Genomic DNA, 10,596 nt, shown 5'->3' with positions numbered 1-10,596 from the left:
CAAATGGTTGAACAAAAATATCGTATGAAACGTTTAGCAATTGCAACCATTTTTATACACAGTCCCCTATTTTCACGGGCTCAAATGTAATTGGACAAATTAACATAATCATAAATAAAATGTTAATTTTTAATACTTTGCTGAGAATCCTTTGCAGGCAATGACTGCCTGATGTCTGGAACCCATGGACATCACCAAATGCTGAGTTTCCTCCTTTGTGATGCTTTGCCAGGCCTTTACTGCAGCTGTCTTCAGTTGTTGTTTGTTCGTGGGTCTTTCTGCCTTTAGTTTTGTCTTCAACAAGTGAAATGCATGCTCGATCAGGTTGAGATCAGGTGATTGACTCAGCCATTGCAGAATATTCCATTTGCCTTAAAAAAAAACTCCTGGGTTGCTTTCGCAGTATGTTTTGGGTTATTGTCCATCTGTACTGTGAAGCACCATCCAATCAACTTTGCTGAATTTGGCTGAATCTGAGCAGACAATATATCCCTAAACACTTCAGAATTCATCTGGCTGCTTCTGTCTTCTGTCACATCATCAATAAACACTAGTGACCCAGTGCCATTGGAAGCCATGCATGCCCATGCTATCATACTGCCTCCACCATGTTTTATAGATGATATGGTATGCTTCGGACCATGAGCAGTTCCAAGCCTTCTCCATACTTTTTTCTTCCCATCATGCTGGTACAGGTTGATTTTAGTTTCATCTGTCCAAAGAATGCTGTTCCACTGGGCTGGCTTTTTTAGATGTTTTTTGGCAAAGTCTAATCTGGCCTTTCTATTCTTGAGGCTTATGAATGGTTTGCACCTTGTGGTGAACCCTCTGTATTTGCTTCTCGTGAAGTCTTCTCTTTATGGTAGACTTGGATAATGATACGCCTACCTCCTGGAGAGTGTTCTTCACTTGGCTAGATGTTGTGAAGGGATTTTTCTTTACCATGTAAAGGATCCTGCGATCATCCACCACTGTTGTCTTCTGTGGACATTCAGGCCTTTTTGTGTTGCCGAGCTCACCAGTGCGTTCTTTTTCTCTCAGAATGTATCAAACTGTTGATTTGGCCACTCCTAATGTTGCCTCCATCTCTCTGATGGATTTTTTGTGTTTTTTTTGCAGCGTAAGGATGGCCTGTTTCACTTGCACCGAGAGCTCCTTTGACCGCATGTTGTGCGTTCACAGCAACAGCTTCCAAATGCAAATGCCACACTTGGAATCAACTCAGACCTTTTACCTGCTTAATTGATAAAGAAATAACAAAGGAATAGCCCACACCTGTCCAAGAAACTGCTTTTGATTCAATTGTCCAATTACTTTTGGTCCCTTGAAAAGGAGGGGGCTGCATATTAAAGGGCTGTAATTCCTAAACCCTTCCTCCAATTTGGATGTGAATACCCTCAAATTAAAGCTGAAAGTCTGCACTTTAAGCCCATATTCATTATATAACTGTAACTTGAATACGTTTTGGTAAACAGTAACTGCAGTCGTCATACCACGAGGATGTCATCTTGATATAAAGGTTTATGACTGTGGCATCCATACAGGTTACACATGCCAACTTTACTGTAACCTCTTTCCATAAATGGGGGAGGGGAAGAGGATAGGGAGGTGTTCTGTGTACTGTAAACAAATACACTGGTACTGACTTTACTTTGCATGTGGCAGGGCTGAACTTAATTCCATGCCAATTTATGATATGTGTGTATTTCAATTTCATTGAAACCAATCCACAATCTATAAATAACCTTCTTGAAAGCATCCTGCAACTTACAATCATGCTTTTGGAACTTTCCCACAATCAACAAAGATTAAACTTCATTCCATGCCAATTTATAATAATTATTAGAGCATTCCAACTACCCTTAATGGCCTTCCTGCAACTTTCCTGCAACTTTCCTGCAACAGAGCATTCTTTGGACTGTAAGACATTAAGAAAGGGAAGGTATTTTTGTCACAAATTGTCCAGAGAACATTTTGGGATAATGGTTACCTGGGTACATACACTCTAGATACCACTTTTCCACTCAAATATCGAGATACTGACCTTTTCTTGCACATAGAAATTGATATGTACCAGTAATACCTTTATATGTACCCAAATAATGGCTATGGTCAAATTTTTCACAGAACTTATTATAATTAGTGATCTTTCATAATTCTAACATCACAGTGGCTATCACAATGGGGTCCTCAGATACCCAAACTTAACTAATAAAAAACAACTGAATTCCCAATACTCATAACATCAAATGTGTATGGTATGTGTCAATCTTAATAAGAAGTAACCTTCTTAAATACATAGGAAAGTTAGTGAGGTATAAAGTGCCCTATCTCTACATCCAACGCAAACAAAAACATTCTTACACTTACTAAAAACCTGTTGATCTAAAGATTAATCGAAAAACAACAGCAGTTTATCTCACTTCTATTCCCTCTTGAAATAACAAATGCAAGTTCTGCACCTGTGCAAATGCTGACTATATTGTATCTGCTCCTCTCTGTGAACAATGGCAGCGCCGTCTAAGAGGTTAATGTCCACTAGGTGTCACTGTAGTACTGACAATTGCACTAATTCACACAGGATGTGAGAGATGACAGGGCAGAGGATGGGAAAACAAACAGTCACCATGTATTCATACAGTATGTGATAAGTAACTAATCATGCCATTTAGTACAGTAGACGCCGCAGGTTGTTGGTTAGAGAACATCTCTGTCTTTTATTTCTCTTTACATAGCTAGTGGAATACTGTGACTGTGGAATTAAGAGTAAACAACATAAAAAAGGATCAAATAATGTATTTCTCTTTTACCCCTATCAGTGCTTACACAACACTTCCACTTTTTCCTGTTCATGAAAGGACATTAATGCTACAGCCAGCACAACACATAACATACGGCCAACTAGACTTCAGAAGGAACGGTATAGGCTTTAGGAAGAGGGGGTTAGGCTTTAGGAAGAGGGGGTTAGGCTTTAGAAAGAGGGGGTTAGGCTTTAGGAAGAGGGGGTTAGGCTTTAGAAAGAGGGGGTTAGGCTTTAGGAAGAGGGGGTTAGGCTTTAGAAAGAGGGGGTTAGGCTTTAGAAAGAGGGGGTTAGGCTTTAGGAAGAGGGGGTTAGGCTTTAGAAAGAGGGGGTTAGGCTTTAAGAAGAGGGGGTTAGGCTTCAGGAAGAGGGGGTTAGGCTTTAGCAAGAGGGGGTTAGGCTTTAGGAAGAGGGGGTTAGGCTTTAGAAAGAGGGGGTTAGGCTTTAGGAAGAGGGGGTTAGGCTTTAGAAAGAGGGGGTTAGGCTTTAAGAAGAGGGGGTTAGGCTTTAGCAAGAGGGGGTTAGGCTTTAGGAAGAGGGGGTTAGGCTTTAGGAAGAAGGGGTTAGGCATTAGGAAGAGGGGGTTAGACATTAGGAAAAGGAGGCTAGGCTTTAGGAAGAGGAGGTTAGACATTAGGAAAAGGAGGCTAGGCTTTAGCAAGAGGGGGTTAGACTTCAGCAAGAGGGGGTTAGGCTTTAGGAAGAGGGGGTTAGACTTTAGGAAGAGGGGGTTAGACATTAGGAAAGGGAGGCTAGGCTTTAGGAAGAGGGGTTAGGCTTTAAGAAGAGGAGGTTAGGCTTCAGGAAGAGGGGGTTAGGCTTTAGGAAGGGGGGGGGGGGGGTTAGGCTTTATATATAGATATAAAGGGCAGCATAATATTTAATTGGGCGAAACAGTTAATCTCTGAAATCAATAGGAGATAGGCTATACACCTATAGTGCATACAACTAATAAACTGGTTGCATACTGGTCTTTACCAAATTCAGATGAGTCATTCTATAAGACCAAAAGATTGATAAGGAACAGAAAACAGAAAATTATTGTTTGTATATGAGCCATAAACAATAATTACACTGAATACATGTTATATGTAATCTTAATAAAAGTTGAAAAAAAGTGAATATTGGAGTCATCTAATGCATACACCAATGCTAATAGCAATGCTAACTCAATTCTCATTCTACTTTATCCCATGATGATAGGCTATTATTGTCACAAAAATGCTCTTGTTTATCCTCAGCTATCATCATTGTTCTCCTGTTTTTAATCCGTTAAAGACACTCACTAACCCCCAACACGATCTCCTACCCCCATCCCCACCCCCAGCTCTGTTATGAGCTTGACCAGAGCTGGTGACCTCGTAACAGGGCCATATGGTCCGGCGAGGGGGAGACCTCATACAGTAATTAGGGGATGGAGCTGGGCCCCAGCTTCTGTGCCACATAAGCCAAGGACCGTTAAAAGCTTGACTGGTGAGACTATTATTCAAACTAGGCAAGTGCAGAAGCATAAGCATACACAGGCACATACAGAGGCACAGAGGCACACAACTGAGACCTGGGATTAGGGGCCCGCTCTTGTGTTCCAAAAGTGAGGTAGTCTTTGACTATGTGAAGCCCCCCGATGAGAAAAAAAAGAGAAATATTACTGGAACTGGAGCAACGAAGATAAATTGAAAGCAACATAATCCTCCGTGATAATGCTTTAATTTGCCACAGTAAAAGGCTCACAAAGAGCCACACAATTCTGCTCTCATAAACATAACCAGTGTTCAGTCATGGAGTCTGGGCCTGACGCCTGTGTTTTGGTAAAGTGACAAAATTAGACCATGGCTGGGCTTAAGGGAAGGTAAGGTAAGGTAATACGTATAATATGTCTATCTATGGACAGGCAGGGCAAGGTATGGTGGTAAGAAGCAACCTGATGGGAGGGGGAGGTGGAGGTAAATAGTGATGATCTTCTGAATGGCTGATGTCTAGTAAACAATGCATGCTCCTTGTTGTTGAACAGTTGAATTGTTTAGTGTGGCCTCCACCCATTGGTCTATGTTTGGAGAGTACACAAGCTATTCCACTACACACACACACACACACACGCTCGCTCCTTAACCCCCCAATCTTTTCTATACCCAATACACAAACATAAAAATGCTTACAATGGCACATACACTACCGACTGACAGGCTAGATGCACTTAGTCATTGGTAGCTTAATCTAGTCCCCCTAATCATCCAACCATTAGTCTAGAAAACGGATTAGCCTCAGAAGGAGTGAGAGAGAGAGAGAGAGAGAGAGAGAGAGAGAGAGAGAGAAAGAGAGAGAACACACATCCTGCCTATCGCTGTCTATTGCTGCCTCAGCCTCTCTCTGACAGGGCGAGAGAGAGAGGAGGGGGAGGAGAGAGATCGGGGATGTGGTGTGTGTGAGGGGAGGAGAAGGAGGGGGTTGGCTTTAGTGTGATGTGAATGGAATAGAATCAGCAAGCGAGAGAGAGAGAGAGAGAGAGAGAGCATGAGGGACAGGGAGAGAGAGAGAGACAGAACAAATCAACCTGCCTCTTTTGACTGAACAACGGGATGGACGAGCTGAGCTCCTAGGCACACGGAGCCAGAGAGGGGTTTTATTTCTGGAGAGGGGAAGAGAGGAGCAGACAAGGGGAACTGAAGAGGAGGGGGGGAGAAAAATCCTCACCGTGGGGATAGATAGCAGAAAAATGCTGTCATGGGGAGAAGGGGGGAGGGAGTCGACAGAAAGGAACAGGATGAAACAAGGCAGGGTCGAGCGGAGCTGAAATGTGGAGGTAAGGTCTTTCTGTCCTGAGATTCTAGAGAATGCACACATATCCACAATCCCTATGTCCTCTATCTATCTGGTAACAATGAATATGGTTGGCTTGATCAGGACACCCGGTAAAGCAGATGCCGCTGTATGAGCATGCATATGCTCTTATTGTCAGCTGATTCAACCGGAGATTCAGAGCAGTCTGCCGTAGAGAAGTCAGAGAGGAGAGGATGTGTCAACATAATGAGCAAACGCTTTGTCAGGGAGAGGAAATGATGTCTGAGCGACATTCTGCTACCTTCACGCTTCTTCTCCCCCTCGCTCTCTCTCTCTTTCTCTGGCATTGTGGACTCGTTTAAAAAGCGTTGTTATGACATTGACATGAAGCCACTGCAGACCTTGCTGTAGGGCGCTCGGGGCTGCAGGACTCAGAGATGTGGGCCAGGTGGAGGGAGGGAGGGAGGGAGGGTGGAAGGAAGAGACAGAGAGAGCGAGGGAGGCAGGGAGAATGAAAGAGAGAGAGAGAGAGAGAGAGAGAAAGAGAGAGAGAGAGAGAGAGAAGAGCTAGTGATACAGAAACAAAAAGGTAAGAGAAATGGGATTTCTTGAGAGAAATATTTTTTTACAGACAGATTTTTTACAGGCTGTTTTTGTGTATGTAGGGATTTAGATGGATAAAGAGGATTGTAGGGGTACTGCATGTAATATGCACAGACAATGATGGAATGGAGAACCACCGGGATCAGGGTGTTGTTTTCAAGGTGGCAAAGAAAGAAGGGATGCGGGAGAATTTTTTTCTCTCTCACTCATTTTGGATGTGAGGGGGGTTGTGCTTTTGGGGGTTGGGGATGCAAGGGAGGGAGAGGGCTGGTGGAGAAAGAGAAAGGGAGAATAATCAGGGAGATGAAGAAGGGAGAGATGAGGGACAGCTTACATAAGCCAGTGCACTCAAAGGACGGGCCATTTAATTTATTTTGCGCCGCATGGCTCCTCATCCTATGTGGTGCTCATTGTGGTTGTCATGGACAATGGTATTCAATATGCATTCCATATGATGGCATTCCATATGATGACGAATGCACTGGGACTTGACATGGTGGAGCCCTGTCTGTGTGTGGAAGCCCCTCTGCTTGTCTACATGTGATGACAGAGGCTTGGTCGCGGTCTGTGTGCGTTCCTGGTCAGATTGGCAGAGGGTGTGACGTTATCCATCCTAGACTGTTAACCTGGATGGCCGACCAGATGTGGCCATGGATACAGTGTGTGTGTGTGTGTGTGTGTGTGTGTGTGTGTGTGTGTGTGTGTGTGTGTGTGTGTGTGTGTGTGTGTGTGTGCGTGTGTGTGTGTGTGTGTGTGTGTGTGTATGTGCAGTATGTTTGGTAGTGGAATAGCTTGTGTACTCCCCAAACATAGACCAATGGGTGTGCAGTTATTTGTGAGTCAAATTTGAGGTAAATGAACAGTATTTGTATTTCTAAGGTAATTCAGGCAACTGTGAGCTCTGGAATGTAGGGCAATAACAGGTTAGTCATTATTATTTGATATTATCAGATTATCAAGTAACATTTGCCTACTAACTTTACAATATGTATACAGTAGGAGATATTTCTGTATCCACAGTGATATAATATCTGATGTGTATCTGTGACACAAATACTGTACGTCAGTTGTATTGACTGTGTGAAGTGTGAAGGTTCTTGAAAGTTCTCTCTACTCTATATCTACTCTATATATATTAGAACATATTAGAAGCGTTGCACTTGAAATATGCTGTTTTGACCCCAAATGATTGGAACTGGCCATTGGTGTCAGAACACATCTATATTTGTTAATCTTGTGAGGAGCTATAAAAACCTATGGGTGTCTGGGACTCTTTTTAAATATGAGACTCTCTGTCAGTCACCAGGGACATGTGGCACACATTCTTCAACTCGAGTCGAAGGAGAGGAGAGGAGAGGAGAGGAGAGGAGAGGAGAGGAGGGGAGGGGAGGGGAGAGGAGAGGCAGAGACAGAGCCTGATCTGTGATCGATATTTCCTGCAGGATCAAACTGCTCCACATCACTGTCTGTGCTAACATCAGTCCAATCACAGATGACAGACATATCAAATACTAATGACTTATGGAGCATGAGGCATCTGATAGATCAAGGATACACCAATGGGAACCCCTTGATGTCTTTTTTGAAAATATAGAAAATATATACAGTTGTTAAAGACAACTACAGTGTAATGTTGACCTTTGCTAGTTTGGGTAGCGACCATGAAACCTTTGAGAGCTGTTGGGTGATGATGATGAAACGCATGGTGAGCAGTGTTACACATCTGTGCCGCAGGACTCAGCCACAGTCATCCAGGATTTCAACTTTAGCTTTCACCGCTGCCCTCTTTGCATACCAAATGATATTTCCATGCCAAAAGCAACTTCTCTCCATAGACCGTTTGCTGCAGCAAGTAGCCTTTCAACGGTCAACCATGTTTACCTAACACAATGCGGACAGGCACCTACCTGCCAGTCACCTCAGGCTGAAAGACAAGTCACTATGTGTAAAAAAAAAAAAAAAAGAAAGCTATTTGCTCTGTGTTTACTGTGATGACGAGAGAGGACATCCACCATATTGCTCCAACTTTGATGCTATAAGTTAGTGTCTTTTTCTCTGTCCTCTTTGCGTCAGGGTAAATGAAAGATGGGTAAAAATGACAATATTAGGGTGGCATAGCCAATAGTAAATGGATTCCAGTGGTGTCTCAAGAGAAATAATCGATATGTCCAATCCATGGCACTTCATCAACATGGATCAATGTTTCCTGAGGTTACGAGGCAGATTCTCTTCTCCTCTGAAACATGAGTCAGCAGCATCACACCATTTCCCACATTTGGAGCCATTTTGCCTAGGCCCATGCCGCAGTACTATGGTACTGTATGTAGACTGTCTGAGGGAAGAGGCCCAGCAGAATCATCTTCTCAGAGGATGGAGGGATGGAGAAATGGAGGCAGTGTAAGCCACTGGGAGGATCCTCTAATCGGCTTGTGCTCTCCTTTGTCACCTGTCCTCTGTGGCCGTGCTCTTGACGGAAGCTCAGCCCCTCTCTAGAGTGAAGTCTCAGATTTATGTCCCTGAGCTCTGGCTCTGGCCGGCCCAGCTCTGCACAGGGGCTGACTGGCAATGAGGAGAGGATGGAGAGATGAGAGTAGAGGGGTAAAAGAAAGAGGGATGTGGGGGAAGGAAAGAGGAGAGCGGTAGAGGGAAATATTCTGAGAGAGAATGAAAAAGGCAAAGAGTAGAGGGTGAGAGGTAGAGAATGAGTCAAAGAGAAATTTACAAATAAAGGTAGAAAGAATTTCCCAAATGGAAGCAAATATCATGTCATAAGTGAGCATTTAAATAAGAATGCTAACATACCGTATTTTGAGATGGCAATACAAATGAAAATGAGATGCTCACAATATTTTGGTAAGCATCTGCTATACATTTGAATACATACCTGCAAGGACATTGCCATCCCACATGCATGAAAATGTATGAAAATCCCTCGATACAGATTTGCATTCAGTAAATAAACCAGTATTCAGAAACACGGTAGGAAGTTTGCAGTGTGCAGTTGTCAGTGTTGGTTAATGAACCTGTCTTCCACTGTTATATCATACACACAGTAAACAGCACACAAACGCCTCCTATGCTCGTCGTTCATATACCCCAGTATTTGAGAGGTGCACTCAGTGACATCCAGAGCTGCTGAAAGGAGATCTAACAATACACACTCCCACGACAACACTACATCCCCGTCCTCAGTGAAGACAGATGAAAAAGGAATCTGTCAGGGAAAAAAATATCCTGACGTTGAAAGATAGTAAACAGATATAACGAGCAGCATATGCAGATAGGCCTTCATACGATATAGTGTATCATGGCTTCTACCCATGTGCAAAAGCCCTTGGTGCTGTTCATTCTATCACAGTCAAGAAGGGGGGGGGGGGGGGGGAGATCATTGTGCAACGGCCTGCATTTGCATGTTTAAGGCGTTGGCGTAAAGTAAAAAAAAAAAAAAAAAAAGAGAAAAAAAAACAGTTGCCTTGCTGTAGAGCTGACATACTTCACTCACGCCTGTCCTGTCTGTGTGCCCCTGACAGGCTTAACCAGCCACCGCACACAGGAAGCAGAGAGGCAGGATGTGACCTCACAGACAGAGGGGGTGGGGGAGGGGGGCTGCATCGCTAGGTCACTTGGAGCGTCGTGCACCAGCTAGCTCTGACCCCCCCCTATTATCATCATTATCCCTTTGTTACCAAACTGATATGTGCATATGTGTGTCATATCATGACACTAGCATCTGTGTTTATGCACTGCACGATAATACCTCACAACAGCACTTCTCATTGATTTAAACTAAATACATTTTCTTAGGTTACAGTTTTCTTATCACCTTCCACTAAGTAACAATGACGCCTGGCGCGGTGACACACTGGTGTTTTAACTCTCAAGCATAATGCGAGACACACACACATACACACACACACACACACACACACACACACACACACACACACACACACACACACACACACACACACACACTCCCATACAGATACAGGGAAATTGAGATAAATCAGCTTGTATCACCAGGCACAGTTAGCATATTGGCATGCGGTTCCAGTGCAATGCACAGTTCTATTTAGGTCATGAGGAGAGCCCACAGAGTGAAGGAGACAGGGTCATGAGGAGAGCCCACAGAGTGAAGGAGACAGGGCCATCAGGCGGTGTAGTGGAGGGTAGGCCCAGCCAGCAGGGAAGAGCAGCATGCCATTCTGCCTGCTGAAAGGTGTTCGCCTATAATATAGTCAAAGAGGCTAATTTTCCAATCTTGCAGTGGTGAACATTGTCCATTAACTTTAATGACATTGCGTCCTGCAGCTGGTGTTTTTTTTTCAAACCTTGTTGGCCAGCATTTTAAAGTCTTAACCAACCAACATCAACCTTGAATACCAGTTATTGGAGGTACCCTAAGATCACTGTGC

The 10,596-nt window shown here is 43.7% G+C and overlaps 1 protein-coding gene across 5 annotated transcripts in view; it reads left to right on the top strand.

Moving 5' to 3' along the window:
* Nucleotides 1-5,291: 5,291 nt before the first annotated feature.
* sipa1 (signal-induced proliferation-associated 1) overlaps nt 5,292-10,596 on the top strand; it is a 29,927-nt gene continuing 24,622 nt past the window's right edge. For 4 of the 5 annotated variants that reach the window (XR_014554662.1, XR_014554663.1, XM_083687115.1 and 1 more), the window contains exon 1: nt 5,292-5,600. The gene's annotated coding sequence lies outside the window, so the exon portion shown is untranslated. Of the gene's footprint in view, nt 5,601-6,078; nt 6,168-10,596 lie in introns of those variants that run through there. The other variant, XM_083687113.1, reaches the window with a different exon arrangement.

The sequence above is a fragment of the Argentina silus genome (genome assembly GCF_951799395.1).
Source record: "Argentina silus genome assembly, chromosome: 2".
NCBI classification, from domain to species: Eukaryota; Metazoa; Chordata; class Actinopteri; order Argentiniformes; family Argentinidae; genus Argentina; species Argentina silus.
The sequence above is the reverse complement of the archived record's forward strand: the minus strand, read 5'-3'. Positions and strand labels throughout refer to the sequence as shown.